The sequence below is a fragment of the Cavia porcellus genome, unplaced genomic scaffold, assembly GCF_034190915.1.
Source record: "Cavia porcellus strain 051 isolate PalLab524CR breed Dunkin Hartley unplaced genomic scaffold, mCavPor4.1 scaffold_30, whole genome shotgun sequence".
NCBI classification, from domain to species: Eukaryota; Metazoa; Chordata; class Mammalia; order Rodentia; family Caviidae; genus Cavia; species Cavia porcellus.
In genome coordinates, this window is record NW_026947513.1 from 40704139 (window position 1) to 40728417 (window position 24279).

General features: G+C 34.5%; 1 protein-coding gene across 15 annotated transcripts in view; it reads right to left on the minus strand.

Annotated features, from left to right (window-relative positions):
• The window catches only part of Epha5 (EPH receptor A5), a 337092-nt gene that overhangs the window by 243238 nt on the left and 69575 nt on the right, over positions 1 to 24279 (minus strand). The window lies entirely within an intron of this gene.

Genomic DNA, 24279 nt, shown 5'->3' on the forward strand with positions numbered 1-24279 from the left:
AGCACTGAAGAGGACAGTATTAGCTAGATGAATGACATGGTCTAAGAAATGTACCACAAGATATGTTTAAGCCTAATGAAAACATCTGGAAAGTCTCAGAAAGCTAGTATTTTAAATACAGAAACATTATAGAACTTTAGAATGGGCAGCCTCTGTCACTAAGGTCTGCTTCTGAATCAACCCAGTAAAGCAGGTATGTCCTCAGTGGTTAAGTGCCATCCCTATAATATTTATTTGAGGGTAGAGATGTATAAATGGGGAGATAAAGTTTCTGTGATCACTGCAGACTTCACCATGTTTTCCTACTATGGTTCTCGTTCTCACTTATTCAATAACTCTACCCACTTGGGAAACGTCTCAATCCAGACACCTCTGAAGAGCTCGAGGAGTCAGGACAGGGGGCAAGTGGAGCAGCACCCCGGGGGTTCGGGCCATGATTTCATATTGATGGTGATGCTGGTCGACAGCCAGCTGTGCCACATCCATCAGCTGGAATGAAAATCCCTCTCCACACAGAAAGGTGAATTTTACAGTGGTGCACCTGCACGGTAGAAAACTTTCTGTCAGCGTGCAAAGGGAATGTTTGTGTGTGCATTTTCTTTCCAACCAAAGAAAAAGCGTTTGTGAAGAATTAACTTGTAAGATAGAATTTTTTTTTGTCTATTACCGCTATTACTATTACTATACCTGAACATGAAATTAGGTTAAATTTGCTATATGTATAATTTTAATCAAGTTAATTTAAAGTATGTTTTATATACTGCTTTTCAATTTTTTTTGAAAAATTCCTTTTTGAAAAACAATTTTTATCTATTAGTCCTCAGTATTTGTAAGATGTCTTTAATGCTTTCAGTTATACTCACTGATGTGATAACTAGTGGTTCACATCAAAACCGTTTCTAGACTAGGGATCATTCCATCATTTTTATAGGATTAAAAAATCTGCAGTCAGGCATAATTTGCAGGAGATCATGAAGTTGTATCACATACTCACTGAGGCTACTAGACATTGAGGGATTTTAAGACTAACAGCAAAGACAATCTGTGTCAATTAATGTATTCAATTATAATGTAGGCTCCCTTTATTTATTCTTCTCTATATAATAAAAATATACATTAAATTTTGCTTACATAAATTTTTTTTAATTTGAAATAAACTAGATTACTTATAATTTAGCTTTAGTATTGGACAGAAACACTAATCCTAGAAAAAGCACAGCTAATAATATAGATTCTAAAATATAGGTAGATATCCAGTTATAATTTTAGAAATTGGTCTAAAGACCAAAAAAGATTAAAGGAACGCATTTGAAGCCCATTTATAAATCCCATCTTGTTTCTCTTACACTAGTCTCTGCCTTTAACAACGGTGGAAATTTGAGGACTATTTGAAATTTGGTGACTTTAATACATATTTATTGTACAACTAAATACAAATGGATTTTAATACATGAAAATCTATCTGTACACTCAGTGATGGGAACCTATGGCAGGCAGGCTGTAGTGGGCTGTTGGTAACACTGCCAGTTCTGACAATTCTGCCATCACTGTGTGTACCAATCTAATCTCTCCATCTCTAGCTGTAGCTAATTTCCACATTCTCCCTAAATGTCATTGAAGCCTATTATGTAGTGAGGTTCCCAAATACCACTGCATCCCCAACCCTAGCTGTCTTCTGGATTCCTACATACACCACCGCTGAGGCACCTGTACTACCTCTAAGGTTCTTCCCTGAGTTGTGCCATCTGTATTTGTCCTTCCTTCTTCTCTCCCGTGATGGGATAATTCGTAGCATGGGGTGAAGGAGGAGAACACCAGAAAGCCACAGGGTAGCAGTCACTCAACTAAGGTCAGCCACAGTTTCTGCTAAGTAACCAGGGTGCGAGGGGCCTGGATAGTCCGAGGAGCAGGTATGACACTCACGCAGGGCACTGCCTTGTCCAAGCAAGGGTCAAATGGTCTAACCCAAGAATTGACAATAACTAAGGTTATTGTCTAACTAAGGTTATTACTGCAAACTTGTAAAGCCTTATACCACAGTGTATATAAAAGTTTACAGAAAAAATACAGCTTTTGCAATTACAAGTCTATATGTGCTTTTACTTTAAAAAAAATTGGTTGGAAGGATGCATTACAAAAAAAATGTCTTCCAAGTATGCAGCAGGTAAATACATAGACAGTATGTAGTATCAATATTTAGATAATAGTTTTTCCACACACTAAAGAAAAAATATAGAAGAAATCAAAGAAATGTATCCTAGAGCTGAGAATAATGCATTCCAACATGTTTTCCGGACATGTGATTATATCTTTTTTTTATACAGAATTTCATATTGGTGTAAAATGTTAAGGGTTATTAGGACAAACGGTCAGATTACATTATTGGAAATAATGAAACACTATAGTAATCAGTATCTTTAATTAGACTTTAAAATAGGAAAGGTAGTTTGATGTGGGAACAATTATTTTATTTGGTATTTCAAAAGGTGACTGTAAGATAGAAATTGCTGTATAAAAACTACCTTTATAGCTAGCAGGTACATCACTTAGATGTGTTTTTAAATTTAAAGAGTATTTAAACACTCTTGGGAATTGTATTTGTTAATTTTAATACAACTGAAAGTCTAATTTAGTAAAGGACTGTATAACTTCTACTGCTCCATCACATTCTTTATATTGTTAGTATTTCTATTCCTAGACATAACTGAATAATCAGAATCCAGAAAAGAAGTATTTAGTGCAGAATTCTAGGCAACTGGATAGCGAATATATGTGTATCTATCTATATCTATCAATCTATTTCTATCATCTACCATAGATCATCGGTTTATCTATCATCCTACCTATCATCTATCATTTATCTGTTTCATTAGCTGTGCTCTGACATTTCAGGATTCAGGACTGTGGTAGAGTAGGCTAAATAAAAGTTTCGAGGTAAGATACATAAATATTGAAAACACATGGCTTTGACAACTCTTGGAATGTTTTCCTATATAACACTTTCGAGAGATTTCCTAATTAAGAATTTTCTTCTTAATCGCCTCTTGTCTTTCTTGTTTGATTTATACTTGATATAAATGGTCTTCAGCTTTGTTAGTGTCAATAAATACTGCCTAGTAATTCTAATCTGTGTCACTAAAAGATGAATTCCCCATCTTGAAGGAGCTGATCTCCAGTCAATAATTCATCAATTCAGTCAACTACAATGATGAATTCTGATGTTCATGGGCACAGTAATTTCAGCCCCAAAGCAATTCTTTCTTCAACTGGCCTTTCAATGGAACAAACACACCCCTAGTTGCTAAAAACAATTCTCCAATGACTCTCACTTTAAAAGCAAATAATTTAGACAAGTGAAAACAATGACTGTGCAACAAGAGATAAACAGATTGTTTTGTCACTTAAAGATTTAATCTTCTCCATTAAAATTTCAGAAAATACGGCCAGATATATAGCTCAGTAGCACAGCGCCTGCCTGGCAGGTACAAAGTTCTGAGTTTTATTCATGGTACCACATTAAATTAATTAATTCAGAAAATACCCTAACAAGTGTATGATTGACAGCTAATGTGTACTCACTAAATTACTAAATTACTAAATTACTCACTAAATTACTAAATCCAATATTGACCCAATGACTCGTTTTTCAAGAAGAAACTTAAGATATCATTCTACAAAATACTCCTTTACTTGACAATGCCACTTTCAAAAAAAGAAAAAAGCCAATCAATTAGCAGTTTCTTAATAGTTAAAAATTTTACTACTTTAATGTATACAATTATGAAACCAAAAATAAGCCTGCACTGGTGACACACCTTTAATCCCAGGACTCTTGAGACAGGAAGATAGGTAGCTAGTTCAAGCCCAGCCTGATCAATTTACCTAGATCTGTCTCAAAAGAGAAAAGATCAGGGGATATAGTTCAGTGTGAAGGACTTGCATTCAACTCCAGTAACAACAACAATAATACAATAATAAATTTATAATTTCCATAACTACAGAGTCCAAACATTTTACAGAGTTACTACAAACAAAGCTACAAAACCAATAAAATTCAAATGGACGATAGTGAGTAAGACAGTCTATGTTATTATGGTAGGACTCAACTAACACTTTCAATTCTAGTGCAACATTACATGGGGAATTTTCAAGTTCAACACAGTGACAAGTTAATTCTTTTATAAATATTCTACATGTAAAGCTGTGGCATTTTTACTCAAGTAATATGAGTATTTTTATTTGGGTTTCTTTTTGCCCTTGGTAATTTATAAATTACCTAGATGCATTCCCTAGTTTGATTTGAAAATTTAATATTTAAATAATCTAATCTGAACAGTTATTCCTTGGGAACAATGCAGTATATAAAGAAACAACTGATTCTTCTAGTTCTCAAATTTTTAATACATTTATATCTCTGTTTATATTTTGTGAAAATTAAAACACAAAATGTGACTATCACAGGGAAGATTTTCAGGGACCAGAAGAACATACAAAAGAAAAAAAAAAAAACCCTGATTCTAAAAAACACATTAAGTTGAAGTGTAACAGGATATGACACCACAAAATATGCCCTCTTGGCATATGCTTTATTGTGAGCTGAAGGTAACTGAGAACAAACAGGTTTAGGAAAAAGGTTCGCCTAAAACAAGACCGTAGATGTTCAAAGATACAACTTGTCCCCTCTTCTAAGTAGCATAAAAACTGATCACAGTCCCAGGCAAAACCCTACCATCCTGGAGACAGCCCAGCGAGAAGCAGCCAGAGACTCTGCTAAGCAGCCAGGCCGCTGTCTGTCTCCACCCATAAGGCTGCCCAGGATTCCTGGCCCACGAGAGAACTCAGGTGCTTTGTCCTGGCTCCTCCTGCCTCCTAAATTCCACTTCTTCTTCTTTTATTCCTTCTACTTTACACTCATGTATACATAAGGAATATGCTTCCCTTTGTTTTTTTCATGTCAATCTGTCTTCTTTTATATAGAAGTGAGAATTAAGAACTGAGAAAGGCGGAGTGAAATCCATGTTTAAACCACCTTGTCCACTACGAGGTCAATCTCTTGTTTGGAAGGCTGAACCGAGTACATAGCAGGTAAAGTGACTTATTCAAGGCTGTCTCCAGCAGTTATGGCATTTGGAACACTATTAACTATCCAGGTCCCCATTTGTCACATCCAGTTCTGTAAGATCTATGTAGGTTTATATAGATTATATAGACAAACAGTAATGAGTCTGAAAATGTATCAGACAGAGAAACATGTTGAACACTCATTTGTCTTAAATGCTGGAATAAAATTCATTATCAGACTTTGAGTTGGAAATGATATCAATGCATTTCACTTCCTAAAAAAATATTTTAATGTAGGCTGAGTGCTGTTTACTCACTGACATAATTACTAATATCAATTTAATGGAAAATACAAGAATTTAGAAATTTGTAAATAAAAGAATTTAGAAATTTGTAAATCTCACAAATAATCATTTTGAAATTTAGCAAAATTATTTGGATTAACAAAAAATAGTTCAAAACTTAGACTGAATTCATATTTTGATAATGTGCAAGTTTTAGGTAGGTATATTTCCATTTTTATTATTTATTTTCCTGTGGATTTTGTGAAACGTAAAGACATAATCATCCTCTTCAGTCACTCAGGGCCTAGGTTGTGTATTCAATTTTATAACTTATATTGAAAAAAAAAGAGACTCTTTAATTTTCTATGATGAAAAAATAATACATTAATAGATTAAAATCAACGTTATGTGATATCTTAGATATACTTTAAAATTTCCATTAGATAAATAATTTATGACTAATTTTATAGCTGTCATAAATCTATTCTTCAGCTAAGGCAAAGGAGTGTTTCTTCATTATCAAACTTTCTAGTTATCAAAAAATAGTAAGGTGAAATGCTTTGCTGCAGTTGAAATTAACTGATAGCTAGTATCACATTCATGGAAGCTACAGGAATATATGTGTGTGTGTGTGTGTGTGTGTGTGTGTGTGTGTGTGTGTGGTGTGTAATTTATGCAGTCTCTGAAGAAAAAAAGAAAATCCAAAATTCACCAAAATTTCTTTCAATCGGCTTTTATCTGTGTTATTTGTGTGTAATTTTAATGATCCCATTTCTGAAAAAAAGACATTTAGTCTTCCATCTATATTTTCTGAAAAGTCTGCAGTGACATAAAATATCACTGGGATAACTTGCCGCCTAGCAACCCTCTGGTTCTGCAACTTTGAATTATATACATAATAAATACTGATTTCTATGGTTTTTTTTTTTTGACATTTTGTTTTACTTTCTATACTTGAGACAAGATATTCTTACATGGCTTTTAACAGCACAATAAAAACTCATACTAAACTGTTAGTCAATAGACATATAAGCTTATTTGTAAGTGTACATCCATGTTCATTAAATTAACTTAAAAATTTCTTAAGCTACAGACCACTTGTATCTGTTCCTCCTAAGAAAAAAACGAAATACAAAAAATCTCTTTTAGTTTTATTCCAATGAGAATGGAAATAAATAGTAAGAATAATTTTAAATAATGATAAACTATTGCTATTAAAGAAAGTATTTTTCTACATAATAGAGAAAAAATATTTTAAAAGTAAAACATAAAAAACTACAATAAGCAACAATTATTTATGCTCACTGAAATTTACATCCTTCTGCAGAAGACGTTAGGTTTTAATTTCACTGTCTGTTTTCTGTGATGGAAGGGAACCTTTAGAATATTTAAATTGCATGAACTAATGTATATGTCACCAATATAATTCAGTAAAATTAAATATAACAATACTTTATCAAGGTTTTCTTAGGAAAAGAAAAATAATTTGCAGTTGGTAAAGACCCAGCAGAATAAAACCTGATTGCAGTGATGAATAATGCATATCGCCTATGGTACTAATTAACCTTGGACTCCAGGAAGATATTATAGAACAATCAGGCTAATTTCAATGTGGTCCAGCATATTTCCTATCACCTTTTAGGCCACATAAAATTTGATTTTTTCAAAGTGACAAAGATATATTAGCTGTTTTTCACATGGAACACAGGAAGGAAAGAAATATTTTAACAGTATATATTTTCCTAAAAGACAGATTAAATATATCAGCATCTATAGACAGAAATGCATATACTACACATCATATATTTTGTTAAGTATAAATGAACAAGTGGTATTATATGTTAATGATACTATTTTTGGTTGAAATAGCTAAACTCTCAACCACATCATTCTGTTGCTGAATTCATATATCCAAAGTTCTTTCTTTGGTTTAAAGTGACAAATACACTTAGTGGACAAGGTATATTCTAAACATGGAAAGAAAATACTTTCTCAAATATAACCATATCAGGATCGGGGATTAGCTTAGTGGCACAAGTGCCTGCCTGGCAAGCATGAAGTTGTGTGTGTGTGTGTGTGTGTGTGTGTGTGTGTGTGTGTGTATATAAATTTATTCAAGACACAACTTTACCCTTGTTTACAAAAAGCAACAATGATTTATGCTCACTGAAATTTACATCCTTCTGCGGAAAATGTTAGTTTATAATTTCACTGTCTGTTTTCTGTGATGGACGGGTACCCTGAGAATATTTAAATTACATGAACTAATGTATATGTCACCAATATTAATGAACAACTACTGCCAATAAATACAACATTATCAAATTTTCCAAATAGGATGTAAAGAAAATAAAGCAAAGGTAAAGGAAATGTAAGCGAGACACAAGTGCTTGCATTTTCTACCTGTTGTTAGCCTGGCTTAGCATCTACGGGCCACATCAGAGCCACATCACAAGTGGATGGACAGTCAGAGTGATGCCCTAAGATAACACCAATCCCGAAAGTTTTAACCAACGGCTTTATACTATCATTTAATGTACCCTTAAAATAAAAATGTATTTCAAATTCCTGTTTCACAAAGGCACTTGCATAACATGATGGTGAAAATTGATTCTGGATGGTGTGACACCACGCTCCAGCCCCTCAAAACGCGCTTCCGTGTGACAATGCACATGGACACTATCCCTACAGCAGGTTTCAGAGCCCAGGGCAAACAAGGCGAACCAAAACGAATAGATACTGAATACCTAATAGGAAAAGGTGTCTACTACCTTCAAATTAATGCGGTAAGTAAAACCATTACTATCTTACTTTGTAGCCATTCGTGTTTATTTTAAACAGTTCACATGTCTGTAAATGTCATTTTTAATGGGAATGCTTTGTATTTGATTTAGTGTCTTTAGGAGAAAAATAGTATCAAGTACCTAAGTGTTCTTGCAATTTTTAAACAGCAGAACATCTTATTGGAATACCATAGCTAAGTCTTTTTATCTAAATATTTATCTCATGTAATTAATTATATATACAATCATTTTTTTCTGTTAAAATGACTTAACTGTTTGATATGAAAGCCAAGAAAATTTTGTAGAAATGATGACATCAGAGCCTATAAAACGCAGCATGCTGGCTCCCCATATGGGGCAGAAGCTAAGAGCAGAGACTCTGAACAAACAGACCAGGCTTTCACCCTATTCTATTAAACTATTGTTCTTCTTACCCTTTTCTGTTTTTCCATAAAATTTTAAAAGGTGTGGAACTCATAGGCTGCACACGCATAGCAAGTGTGTGTGTGTATGTGTGTGTGTGTGTGTGTGTGTGTGTGTGTGTGTGCATGTGTGTGAGAGAGACAGAGGGAGGATCATCTCCAATGACAGAAAAATGATGGATTTATTTTACAGAGAAATTCTGATGTATACTTAACAAATACCTATGAGCTAGAAAAAATATATATACATGGTTGTCTTTTGTCCTTGGGTTCAGAATTAACAAAACCATGTGCCATCTCATGGAAGAAAAAGGCAGAAGTACTAGGCACATGCGAAACACTTTCTTTTATAGAATTAATTATAGATTGTTTCAAGAGACAAATGCATGTAAATAAATGAAATGAATTTGTATAAGAAAATTCACAATGAATAGGAAAAGGAAAATATATAAGTAGAAGTAATTAAAATAATGTGAAAATGAAGTGGCTTTGAAAAATAATACTGAGAATTGAAGAAAAAAATAAAAACAACCACCTCATTTTAAATTGTGTTTAGGAATCAAACTTTACATGTTTTCAAGGTAAATAAAACATTAACAAGAAAAAGATATCCTCAGTGTCTTTTTGTTAATCTTAAGAGTTAATATAGATCATATTCAGTTTAGCAGTAGAGAAAAAGAAATGGCAGAATATAAACAAAACAACAAATCTTTTGTCACCAGGACCAATATATATAAAATGTTTAGCATGAAGAGAGAAATTACTGATGAATATATTTACCTTTGAATGTATTTATGCTTTGTATATGGAAATATGAAATGTTCACTGTAGTCAGTATTTATAAACGTAAAAGTTCTAAAAAACCACTGTCTTTTGCTATGAATTGCAAACTACTTATAAAAATAGATGAAATAATTTCTTTTCTTGATGAACACAACTTGCAGAAGAAAAGATTTATTTTGGTTAAAGGTGTCAGATGCTTCAGACCACGGTCCCTGGCTCCAGAACACAAACATTCTGCAGGAAGGTGTGGTGGAGAAAGCCGCTCGGGCCACAGCCCCAGCAAGAAGAAAAAGGCAGGAGCCCAGCAGTGTGGAAGGTGTCGTGGTCAGGAATACAGTCTTCAAAACCCTGCGAACCAAGCTCTGAACTCATCTGTGGATTAACACATAACTGATATTAGATTCCTCATCACGCATTGCCTTTCAAGAAAGCCATCTCTGAACTCATGAGATATTTGGGGGACATTTGAGTTTTAAAATATAATGTACCCTAGTCTATAATTATCAAATATTGATCTTTGAGTCTGACCGTATAAAGCAATTGGGAGTTACTAGCTTTTTCACATTATTCCTATCTTCCCTATGCTTAACTTTCATTTATATTGTTTGTATAAACGTAATTCTAATAAATTAGTTTCACCATTTTATCTTAAAAATACAATGCAATATATTCTGATAATTTAGATAAAATTAGTACATTTTGTTCTGAAAATTAATTTATATATTGAAGCCTCACAAAACTATGATTTAAACTTATTTTTGAGGGCCCTTCAAAATCATATTTAATCAATATTAGTCTCCATTTCCCTAAGATTGAAATCGAAACAACATATATCTAGCAAAGTTATGGTCAAGATTAAACAGTTTTCTATATAATTAAATTTTAGCTGAGTTTAAAAACACATAAATGAACTTTACTTTTCTCCTCTACAATAGTTCTATTTCTTGCATTACAACAGAGAAAATTTGCCTTTCTTATCAGGATGACTGCGGTTAATTTAGACCAGACAACAGAGAAATAATTATTATTTCCAGTGAACTGTTTTGTGGGTATATCTGCTGATTTTTTTTTTTTTTGGCTTTTATAATGTTTTGTTCTGTTTACTGATCTTTTCAATATCCCACTGTCAAAAATGACATGAAATTACCTCAAAGCAGAAGTCTCTTTCAGTCGGAAAAATGTGCGCTTTCTTAACTGGTGGGAAGGTGCAGAATCTTTTGGACTCTTCATTGTGGAGAAGATAGTTCCAAAGGTTCAGCCTGGCAGAGGGTTCACTCAGGCATAATTCTGCTAAAGTGGCCTCCCTCAGTTACATGGCACAGATTTGTTTTATTTCTCATACACCATACCCCACGCAAAACAAAAAAAAAAAAATAATAATAATTTAATAAGCACCACAAAACTTGAAGAAAATGACAGTTCCCTACTTCTGACGCCAAAATATTTTAAAAGTGACTCTGTGCTTTTTATAGAAATAAAGAAGAAGAAATAACCTAACTACATAAGAATGCAAAACACACAAAAAAGGTCAGTAATAGATTATAAACTAACCTGTAGGCACAACTTCTGTTCAACATAATATATACACTGGTAAAATTCTTCCTCTGTCTCTCAGACATCCTTATAGAAAATCTAGCATATCTTAGGTGTTCTCTCTATGGGCACAGCCCACTTATGCGGCAAAGCTGCCCAAAGGAAGAGCTGCAGAATCCCATGCCTGGCTTTCCTCCCTCAGCGAGCCCTTCCTATCCACTCCATTTCCAAGCCAGCACTGTTCTTTCTTTTGAGCCACCTTAAATTTCCCTTCCGTTTCCTCCGTTTGAGGCCTGAAAATAAAGACAGAACCTTCCCATGCTGTCCTCTCTTGGTTCTAGGTCTCTCCGGGGTGTGTCCCTTGTGTACAAGATGACAGCTCACGTGGAAAACAGATTGAGTTCATAGGGGACTCGTGTCAAGGTGGCATAATTAAGTGGATCTTAAGTGCACTTTAACAGAGAACGTAAAGGACAAAGATGCAGACTTAAAAAAAAGTGGGTTCAAATGTCAGTTTGCCACTTTCTAGTTTTAGTTGGTGCGATCTTAGTAAAATTAACCTTCTGAGCTTCAATTGCCCCAGAAACTGCCTCATAGGATGTTGTCAAGCTTTAACGAGAACATGAATAAAACATTTAACAGTGCAGGCATGAAACTGTTCTTTGCATAGATGTCAACCCTTCTTCCTGCTTTATCTCACCAGTTAAAATATTCTGATGATTTTGATATTCAGAAACTTATGTCTTATTTTTTGAGGTTCCTATTAAGTCTGTGTACCACAGCTTTTCACACTGCACCTGAAAATCAAACTATTCCCTTTGGCCTACTTGTATGTATTTTCTTGGAACAAGGTCCTTTTCTCCTGACTTTACTTCCATTCTTTTAGAACATGAGATGGAAATAACTTGTGCTCTCCTGAGATCTGATTAGGGGAACACTCTAGCCAGCCTCTTCTTAATAACGACAGGTTGCTCTCAGTTAGGATTTTCACCTTCATCATATCTTTCTAAAGCTGAGATTATTCACCAAACTGTCTGTTTCATGAATGCTTAATTTCTCTTTCCTTTAGTTCCTGATCAGGTTTTTCATTTATCTCATCACTCCTGTAACACATATTTAATCACCGAAACGTGCCTTGTTGGTCTAATTTTTCTGTGAAGTGGAGAACAAATAGTAATGATTCCACTTATGCAAAGAAAAACTTGCAAAATAGCTCCTTCATCTCCGGATCTTGATCTTGAGCAGCCAGCCTGGCATGGACCCCTAACACCGAGCACAGTCCACACTCTGCTTCTCAAATCCAAGGAGCAGGACACCACCCAATACACTGGAGGGACTGTCAGCAAATATCAAGGCAAAAACAACAAGAGGAACAAACCAGCACTGAGAATTTTCCTGGAGTTAAGTACTACGCTTCATGAGGCTCCTGTGATTAAAAAGTAACTCCAGTTTTAATATCATAAACAAAACTTCTATTGTGAAAGATATGAGAAACATTTTATTATGGATCATTTGCTTTTCTGTACTTTTTATCAATTGAAAAGTATGCAAGTGTTTTTAAAAAATAACAAATATAAGATAACCATAAAATAGATTAAATAAAAATATTGAGGATAGTGCGGCAATGATTCAATATATCATGTTAAAACTATATTAATTTGACTCTATTCAGTTTACACTTCAAAGTAAACAAGGATTACAATGATTATAAAAAGATGCAAAAGATAGTTATCCAATAAGACCTAATAGTTCTTAATACATATTTCACTAAACAATATACCCAACTCCATAAGACAAAACATGAAACCGAAGGTCCACAAATATTAATGAAAATTTCAAAACATCTCCCTCAGTAATAGACAGCTGAAGAAGGCAGAAAAATATTCAATGAATGGTTAAAATCAGCACCAGCATGCTTCACGTGGAGCCTTTTACTGTGTGTAAAAATTGCCAAATGCACACTTCTCAAAGTCTTGAGAAATATTTACTCAAATAGACCCGAGGTTCATAGCAACAAAACAAACCTTAACATATCCAGGGCAAAGGGGACCATCTACCATATTGGAGTGAAACTGATTTATTTCACTTAACTCTAATCAATTTCTAATGCCATGTACCTCTAACAATCGGGACTGGCAATAATGTGTGAAGAAACCAAAACTAAAAAATGAGTTGGTATCTTTGAGAGTTATTTCGGTGAAACTGTTAACTGATGTTTTCACTCATATTGCAAAAGAGATTCTTGTTCTGGATTTAAATTCAGTTTCATCTAAATAAAATGTAAAAAGTTCCGCCCAAGTTTTAGTCCATTATTCCATTGCCACTTGCCTGTGTGGGCCTAAAGAACACGAAGCTGACTTAATTCTACTCTATTATTACTGTTTAAATTCTTTCTCACCCCACCGACTGTGTCAAAGAAAGCTACTGCTGTCACTAAACAAGGAGCCCTCATTGTTATGACATTTCATTTATCTGGGCAGCAGCATGCTTGAGAGGAGACTGCATGGTTCTAAGTGAAGTATGGAAGACAATCAAAAGCTGTTAAGCAAACCAGTGTTGACATATTAAATCATGCTTGAACCAAGAGAGCAAAAACAGACGCCACACCAAACCTTCTAACGATAATTTTAAATAAATAATACAAGTCAGTTTAGCTTTAACAAAGGAACCTCTTAGCATTAGAAAATATGGAGAACAGGTGAACATGGACAGAATCTTTCACAGAATCGAGTAATTATGTCACTTTCAGGTGATGAAGCATAAAAAGTAGTTAGAATGGGAGAAAGCAGTATGAGACTAATACCAGGAAACTGGTGAATTTATATCAGATGCCTTTTTCAGTACATAAAATGAAAAATAAAACATTGATTCTTTATTATAGAAATGTCCTAATGGAATCCTTACAAAGCCCACTGAATTCATCAGAGGAAAACCCCTTATGCATATGGAATAGTGTATTATTATTCTCCTTTACAATCACGCAGCAGGAACTTAGGAGCATTTATTCTCCAAGTCTGATTCCTGCTAATAATTCCATCAAAGAAATGGAGTTATCCATCAGTCAAATTATCATCTGCTCTAATTGTTACTTCTCCCAAACTGGGCTTTTCTTTCTTTTCTTCCTTGAACTATACCTCCATAGTACTCAAACAAGTAAGATTTATTTAAGTTCAAAAAGAAATGAAAAGAAAAAAAATCAACAAACTACTTTGGTTTTTATAGATGTAACTTTATAGGTCAGCTTGATACGCAGACAAAATATTTCAACACCAAAGAGACTCAAATGCTGAATAAGATATGATCCACACCTGTGACTAGAAATAATAAAGGATATGAAAGCGTTTTCATGTAATGAAAACCAGTTAAGAGATTATAGAATGTTTACAAGACACATTCTTCTTCTTATTATTATTGTTAATGATACAATTTATGCCGCAGTTAGTGGCTACATGTTTTCCTGCTTTCTGATAACTGGCATGTCTTTCTGGACTAATATTTTGGTACAATTTCAAAGCTAAAATTATAAACTTTCAGTCCAAGGCATATTTACTTTTGATGAGCAACATAATCTCTCTATGTAGGCAGAAAGTTCAACTAAAAAGACTGACAGATATTAAACTGTACTTGGTTTTATTTTCTAACTAATAGAGGGTTTTTATGCCCCCCTCAAAGGTGATGAAGTAAATTTTTCAAGTCTAAACCATACAGGAGGTAGAGGAACTTAATCTGTACAGAAGAAACAAACACAAAGCTATTAATCCATATTTAAGCCTAAAAAGAGGTACTATTAATCATGTTTATCATACTATATGTAACTGAAACCACATATTGGTTCTTGTGATTTGAGTTGTGATTAGTACACACTGTACAAAGTACAAAAATAGAAGAGTTTAAAGTTAAAGGAACTACTTTACCCCTAAGTCTAAAATATAGTAGCGATGTGCTGTTAGACATATTAACTCCATCTTCTAGCCTTGACTCCAATTTCATTTTCCCTGTGAATGTGCTGTCCTCAACTTGCCAACTTACATGTTAAACTTCTACCAAGACAATGAAACATGTTATGCAAAAAGAATCAAATACATTATCTTATTCTCCCCTGAAATTAAAATACTCTTTATTCTGCTTGGAAGCATAATTGTGTTTTACTTATTTTATTGTGATAGACAGCCTATGGGATATATCAAAATTTATCAAAATTTCCATTGGTATTTTATTTCTATTTGTGATTTCATGAAGAAATATGCTTGATCTAGTGGCTATAAAGAATTAATAAGTTACTTCCAAATTCATGTCTTTTGATATCTTTGATACAGATGAAATAGTTTAAATTATAATTATTGAATTATCAAGTGATATAACATTTAATTGTGCAGTATCACTTGGAATTCTGTATGCTAAAATTATCTTAAATAAAATAGTCTCCACTGATTTTCAGAAACTTTCACATTTTTTCTCAAAATCAAAATGTATTTGTGCCTAAATTAATTCTAAAGGTACTACTTTTTGTGAAAATGTGAGAATTTGTGACTAGAGAAGGTGGCAAAAGGAAATGTTATATTTTTCCCTAAGATTTTAACGTCATCCTGGATTTAATACTCCTTGCAGAAAATAGAAAAAAAAAAAAAAAAAAAAAAAGAAGAAAGAAAACTATACGTACCTATACACGTTTCCTTATAGTGCTAAAATAGCAATGTGTGCTAAAACAGAAAGTTACTTCATTTCCCTCATTGTTCAAACAATTTAACTAATACTTTTGCATATTAGATATTTAGCAAAATAAGATGGTTGTTAAAATATATATGAAGTGTGTCTTTGATTTTTGAAATAATGCCTATTTTTGCATTTAGTACTGAGGGGATTGAAATGAGAGAATTCTGCATCCCTCACTAATTACATGTTCTTACAGGACCACAATAAGTCCTCAAAATGAAATGTTTTACATTTCACATTTTATATAAGAGAAATTATAGAACTTAGAATTTATTAGACTTGCTTAATGAAATGAAACAAAATTGGAGGTTTATGCTATGTTTTCAGGGATAGCAAAGGAAAAATTAACAAATTAGAAGTGTCTGGGACATGCAGTCAACAACAAGAAGAACCAAGAGCCCCAGCCCCGTGTGCCTGGTGGTGACAGAGCTCGGCTTTGCACCTCGAAGGTCAGGTGGGCAGAGCTGGGCTACTGGGAAGCTAGGATTTAACAATCCAGGATATAGGAGGAAAGGCGACAGCCTTCTACCAAGCAGCAAGGCCGTCAGAGAACCTGCAATTTTGGGGAGCTTGCTATGCCTCTGAGGCGACACTGAATAAAATAAGTTGCCCATGTGAACCAGGAAAGCACAAACGAGTTTATGTCCTAGTGACATTCAGATAAGTGGCAGAATTCATATTCTTTACGGATCAAAATCAGGGCCTTCCTCAGTGTAAAAATTCATTGGTCACCTCAAACCAGAGAGTATTAATCTCAAATATCACAGCTCAATCTGTACCTGCATGTTCCCATTACCTGGCAAGCTTAAAAATAAAATAAAACTTGATCAACATCATAAAATGGAATCAGAATTCCTCACTTGGTGAATCAGCAACATAACTGGTTGCATGATAAATCTTCAGAAGCAAAGAATTAGGTCCTGATATTATATATCTAACAGAAAATTCTAAGTTCTGTAAGGAATTCCCAGGGTAAGTAAGGAAAAAACCCAGCACCTTCAAAAGAGGCAAAATAAACAGAAACTCATAAGTAGGAATCATTAGCACACCACCATTTGCAATTTTTATCCAATTTTCCATTGTTGATTTATCCTTCATTTAAAAATTATTTTCTATTTATGATTATGATAGAAAAATAAAGTGAATGATTCCTATAAAAATATAATTAGAATTTTTTAAAGTCAGTATTGAAAGATACTATTAAAATTCATATAATCTATATTAAAACTATATTGAAGAATATTTTAAGAAGAGGCTAGCTATACAATTATTGTGCTAGTTCTAAAAAAGTGGAAAAGTACAAAATTTTGGCATATATACAAAGGGACTGGGGTAAATATGTTTCTCCTTGAGTTTATATAGCTACATGATCCTAATTCATCTCTACCTCAGTTTTCTGATCTGTTAAATTAAAAAAAAAAAAGTGTTGGCTGCAAAAATCTTTTATATCTGTTGTTCATCCTGAATTTACACTGAATTTACAAAAAATAAAGTGCTGATGTTAAAATGTAGGTGCAGATGCAGTGTTTGGGGATGAGGGCTGGGATTCTCCATGGGGTAACAGTGCCACGGATTGCATCACTGTGACAGGCCTGCAGAACCAGCACTGGTGCACATATCTTGGAGTGTGTGTCACAGCTTGTGACACTTCATGGAGAAGGGAGTCAGGGCTGCCTAGCTCTGTAATTCCATCTCACTTGCACAGCTCAGCCATGGAAGTCTGAGGCCTGAACTATGGTCTGCATCGCCTTACAGCCAGGGCCCGTCATTTACTCCCCAACTAAATATTTCCTGATGCTTTCCTCAAATCTCTCTTAGTGTCTGACATCTATTTGATGACTTTATTTCTTATCATATGCATTTAGTTTCTGAAATTTTACTGACATTTTAGGATTAGAACCAGTACTAGGATCTTTGCTAAATCATACTCAAGGAGTTTTCCACATTGAATTTCACGATACAAAAATTGTTCCCCATGACAGGTGTACTAATTTCTGTTATCAGTTTTTTTTATGTGTCATTTTCCTGGTACCTCAGTAAATAGAAAAAGAGCAAATAGCCAAATAAAAGGGCTATATCTTAGATTCTCAATATATTTCTATGCTATGAATTTAAACTACTAATTTTATCAACTAAGATATGTAAGGTTAAGACATGTATTGATCTCATGAGATCTTAATCATTACAATATCTTCCTAATATTTATATCAAAACTTACTATAATAAAAGGAGCTTCGCAAATGAATCTCATTTTAATAAATGTTTAATGCAAAGAAGATTTTGCACAGTTAGGAGACATCAGAACATAAAATACAATGAGTAATTCTCCAGCCACATGATCACAATGGAGCTCAAGGCCATTACTGATAAATTCACTTGTGCTAAAATATGGAATATATCATCGTAGTTATAAAATATCCTACAGACCTTCCCAAAATAAATTTACAAACTACTTATTATTGCTACTATAAAAGTAGACAGTGGCACTTATTTGTTGTATTTTTCTAACCTAAAAATATATGCAACCTTGAAACGCTTAGTAGTATTCTGTAGACTAAGAAAGTGAATGTACAAGTCAAAGTTAAAGAGTTTGACGAGAAAAATTTCCAGGGTGTTTGGTTCTCTGAGTCCTTTATTTGATTGCCAGCTAACTCTAGTTTTCTATTTATATATACGAGAAGAGTAGGTAGTTATCAATCATTAGTGGAACAATGAAATTTTAATTTTCTATAAAAAGTTTTTTTCATGTTTTCAATTATTTTAATTATACACAAATAACCAAAATGTCCCATAAAGTGCATTTTTCATGTTTGAAGTAAATGTACTTGGTCCTATTTGTAAGGTACTGTTTATCTTTGAGATGGTATAACGTGCATTAGAAGAGCCGTGACTTTACCCAGTGTCTTAGGCACCTTCCTACTCACTGTGATATGGTGCCCAGCACCCACAGTTCAAAGGTGGGGAATCTTCCTTTGCCCCCAGTTTGTAGAGATTGCAGCACACAGCCAGGTGGCTCCAGGCAGCACAGCAGGGCAGGGGACAGCTGCTCAGACATGGGACAGGAGGCAGAGACAGAGTGAAAGGAGGCACTGTGGAGAAGCAAAGCTTTCTGGGTCCTGCCTAGCCGGCAGGCTGCACTGAGCAGACCCCAGCTACCAGCAAGTCAGCTGTGTGCCCGGCACCCAACCACCTTCCAGGTCCCCACCTCAGAGCCTGGAAACCTCGTGGGAGAGCAAGTAGACACAAACCAGAGCAGAAGGAAATCCAGGAATTAGCGCGTCTTTCATTCCTCAGATTTAAACATGCATGTACACTGACAGTAAGTACAATTTTAGGAAGAAATCCACAGAGTGAATGTATTAAGCTAGCTCTCTGCCTGACACTCTTTTTGACTTTTAAGCTGTTTCCTACACATCAAACATGGAGGCATTTTCTTATTGCTCTATGTACATTGGCATTTTCCCTCCCCAGGCTTCCAGCTTTCCCTAAATTTCTCACAAATTATAACTACAGCCGAATTCATGGGTAGTTACCATGTATAACTTGCTGCGCTGCTAACATAACCTATCATGCAGGAAAGACAAAGTACCCATTTAATGAACAACTAGATGAATGATTGATCATATTTAGCCTGATATTAACTACTTTTACCAATATTATAGCTCTAGAAAAAAATCTTTAAATTCATTACTGTTTACATTATTTTGTTAACCAAATGAATAAAAATGTAAGATTATCCTTTAATACATGAAACTTCAATTACATACCTATTTAGAGAAAACTAAGTAATTTTCTAACTTACAGCTATCCTATGGTTTATCAGAGGAGACATATATTTCTGTAAAACATTTTATTTTTAATGCAAGAAAACAGATACAAATGTGATAAACACTAAGTAATTTTCGTATTTCATAAGATTGCTATGGGGTATTTAGAAATGAGAAATGTAGGAAACAGATCCAGCCGGTTCAGGAGCTGGTAAATGGTAAAGATAGAACTCGAACTCAGGCATTTTTACTGAGAATCTACGTGCTCAACTAGAGTATGCTGCCTGTCACAAACACTTGTTTCTTATCATATTCAAGTCAAATTAGGCACATTCCAAAATGTATCATTACATGTTCTTCAGAATCTAAAGAAATATAATCAGTCATACAAAATTAGCGAGTTCATACACATATTTTTTGGTTTGTTTGTTTCACTGGCACATTTTCATTTGGTGACAGAAGAAACTTGGATTAGTAGGTCTCAGTGAGTGGTCACTTTGTTCTAATAAGGCATTTGGTTTCATTGGGAGGTAGCGTCTCCTGGTTAGAGATCCAGGAACTGCTGAATTTCCCACAGAACAGTCTCTTGCACTCCCACTAGCGCAAAAGAGTCCACCTTGAAATATCAATTATGCCAACACTGAGAAAACTTGATTTGGAAACAAAGAAAACAAAAACCAAAAGCAGAATATGACCTAGTATTCTCATGCATGTGGACAAGCGGACTTGACTACTTCCAGGTGGTGGTGCGTCCCCTGGGCAGCAGGCTCTCCCTCTCCCTCTCCGCCCCTCTCTGGTGACTGCTAATTCTCTGTATTTCCATAATCTCCAACCTTGGCTCAAATTTTGAAATTAAAACTGGTTTCCTTTTGTTGCACAAAATAATATAACAAGCAGAACGGAATGTTCAACCTTTTTTATTTTTTCCTAGTATGTCTAATTAAAAATAACTAGGCTCTCGGACACATAATTACATGAACACCTAATACACATTTCCCACCGATTTTGGTTCAGTCACAAATATGCACCAGCAGTATGAATGACCCACAACATTACCACCTGCTGTATCTGTCCAGTTTCTGAATCAAGGCTCATTTTTGAATTTGGTTTTTCACTACATTTTCTTTGTTGTGCAATCATTTCCCAGCTGGACAATTAATAAGTGCTTTGTCCCCGCAGCCCTTGATACCTAACCTCCGTTACCCTGTACATTAACATGCACTATCTACCTTCTTCACTCGGGCTGGTTTTGGCAGTGACCCACGATCTAAATCTCTTTCTTCCATTTGGTATAAGTGAAACTATAATTATCTAAGGGCTAATTTCACATTACTCCTTCATCCCAGCAGCAAATGATGAAGATTAGTGGTCTTGCCTTGCATCGAGTAAGTCAGCAACATAATCACAAGAGGACTCAGCAGGCAACATTTGATTCATGTGAACTCAATTACTCCTGTCAAACACACTCATTTCAATAAAAAGCAGAAAGTTCCAAAATGGGTTTTTGCTAACCATTTTATACTCCAAAAGGATTTCACATGAGTCTTAAGAGGAAAAACATAACATGTATTTAATTACAAATAACACTAAATAAGAAATACAGCCACACACTTAGATGCATGGATTTGGGACTTTGTTTCTGGAAAATAAAAATATTTGAAGGAAGTAATTTAGTATGTTTAAAGTGTCCTATTGAAAATTTAACTATATAAGTGTAGCTTGCAAAAATTAATCTACACTATATTTTAAATTGATACTCTAGAAACCAGACTATGTTAGCACCACACCAAAGCCAGATTATTATGGGTAAGGCAGGCTATTTCTCTTGATAGGCATTAAAGGAGAGAAAGTTGTTGTTTGAAGGTGACTGATCATAACTTGCTAAATTATCCCAAACGCTTGAATTGTATTTAGGTTGTATCCTACGTTAAGGCCAGATGGTTACTGAGCTCTGGCTTTGTGAACCTGGAGTGAAGGTTTAGCCTCTGAAAGGCCTTAGGTCAACTGCAGCATGCCCGAAGATGTAATGCTTACATGGACATGATCTGACAGCAGTGACCAGGGCACCTTCCACCATGGACTCAGTAAATAGTCACGTGTGATAAGCATAATATATGTGTTCAAATTTCAGCTGCTTCATATAGTTACATCCTTAATTAAATGGAACATACTTTGATTATCAATGAAACTGAGCATTAAATGCCATTATGTAGGAAGGTGATATTATAAATACGTTTCCATTCACTATGTTTGGAGCTCTACAAAATGCACTGCAATGGGGTTTATAATAAACAATATAGGAAATGCCAATCACACGTGATTTCATACTTGGAACCTGATACTTTGAGAGTCTTAAAACGGAGGGAGGATCAATTTAAAAGATATATTTGTAAATTTTCAGACAGAGGAAAGACATTTTCTAAAGATAAACAGAAAAATAAAATAAAATAAATCAACAAAACAGCCTCTGTGTACTTTTTATTTAATTTCCAATCCTACTTTTTTATTTCTTTCTGGTTTCTTATTTCAACATACTTCACTTCTGCCATTAGAGAGAATAATGCAATGGAAATAGGGCAAATGATTAATCAAATAATAATTCAACAAAGTCATAACTCTCAACAGTTCTATAAGGGGAAGATCTTGAATAAATAACAGTAAGCCTTGATCTAGTCCAGACAAGTCAGGAATAGAGTTCCTGAAAAAGGTATCTTTGAAGGCAGGTTAGAAGGATAGCTATGAATTAGTGAGGCACAGGAAGGTAAAACGTTCCCAGGAATAAGAGCAGAAACTTAAAAGAACATGTAGCAAAGAGAACAAGTGGCCTTTGAGAAATAAAAAAAGCTGGCTTCACTGGTGCACGCGGGAGAGGAGGAAGCATGTTTCCAGATGAATGTGGAGAGGTAACCAGGACAAAACATGCAGCTTAAAGTGTTAGAAATCTCTGAAAGAATTTCAGGGAGGTACACGAAGTGTGGTTAGACAGTGCTGAGCGTGAAGAACACGATGTCCATCTCTCTCTGGGTGATACAGCCAGTAAATATATAATAATCAAAAAGCCAAGTTATAGAGAAAGTCACTCATTGTATTTAAAAATAAAATTCCAACAAGATACGCTTTTAGAGTAGAGGCAAAAGGAAATGTCATGGATAGGTTGACCTGATGGGGGATTACTTCTGTCTACACTTTCTGATGGACTAGGGTGTAGTATCAAGGAGGAGTACCAGAATGATTCCTGAATGCCTTTCTTACTGAGCGTGATTCCAAATCCCAATTCCTATTTAAGATTTGAAGGTAGCATTTGGAGATCTTAGAATGACTTTGAATCATGTTTTATTCTATGTATATAGCATCCACACACACACATGCATACACTTACATATACATGTACCTATTGGGTATAGATATATAAATACCTGAAACATATGTAACTTTTTTCAAGTTCTCCAAAGCAAACCTTCATCATTTGTTTATTCAGTGAGTTAGTCACTCAAAGAGATCAATCATTTATTGAATCACAATTGGAAAATCTTCCTAGGCTGGCCCCATAACATCTACATGCTATAAAATGCCAAGAGACATTCGTCACACAGACTTCGTGTACAACATTCAGTGGCTTCTGTGGTCTCCAGATGTGTGGCCCCGGAAATGGCCCTTCCTACCACCAGGAGGAAATGACAAATTCGACTTGGGACAGCATCTGCTTTAGAAACTTTTCTCCACTGCTGCCTTTCCAGGTCACCCAAAGAAAGAAGAGAAAACCCAAACTAAAGGCTTCCCCTAAAATGCATTCATTCACAGTTCACAAACGCCCATCCTTCAAGATACTTTTCTATGTACCACTAGAATGTGCGTACCACTAGGTTCATTTTTATTTTCAAATAAAATGAATCAGAATTTATCCTCTAAAAGTATGGAGGCCTCCTTTACCATCTGTCACCCCAAACAAGGACTGAAGTCAACTGAAGACACAGAGATCCCCAAATGCTGTAAACAATCAAGTGGAACATGCAGCTTCACAGCACTAATAAACAAGTTTCAGAAATAATAACATTTTCATTTACAATATTTTATCTGGAAACACATTTGACAGAGTGTGTTTAAGTCCTGCTTCTGATTCTGTAATTTTGTATGACCCTATTTTAAACCAATAAAACTGTTCCCAAAAAATTCATATGTTAGAACTTTTCTATAATTCAGTCCTGACCAAATTATTATTCATTTCCCCAACAAAGTTATAAACATTTAAGAAAATTATAACATATAATTTCAAACTGACAAGACATTTAAGGGCATGTATATGCATGAAGTAAAGAGTTATACTTTACGTGGAAAAGAGTTACAGAATTAACTGTAGATACTCTTCAAAAAAGTAAAAAAGGAGCTGATGCTTGAAAGAGAATTAGCATATGAAATGTTTCTGGAGAGAATAAATTTTTAAAAAGTCCTAATTGCTTATAATTTTCCAAGTTTTCTTTCTCTGGATACATATCTAATGTACCATCAAGCCCGAAAATAACACCAAGTGCGATAAACAAAATGAAAGGAGGAAATAAAAATGTGCTTGAAGCTTCAGGGAGGACCAAGGACTGCTCAGCATTTAGCTTCTCCTTAGTTAAAGAGGCTGTACATAAATAGAGGCTGTACATAAATTCCCAGCCTCTATTTAGTATCCACACATTGTGTTGAAACCAAGTTCAAGTTCATAAGGACAAATAATTTTTAAAGGAAAAAAATGTGTTTTATTCTGCAAATAAACTGCTTTTCATTTTGACATAATGTACTATCCTGCTCCAGAAAGCCACTGATAAATATCCAAGACAAACAGAGCAACTCGCCACACTGTAGGCAAAATGAGGGCATTTTCAAATGAACAGGAAAGCATGCATGATCAAGTTTCAATTTAAAAGAAAAATTAAAACAGAAGAAAAAG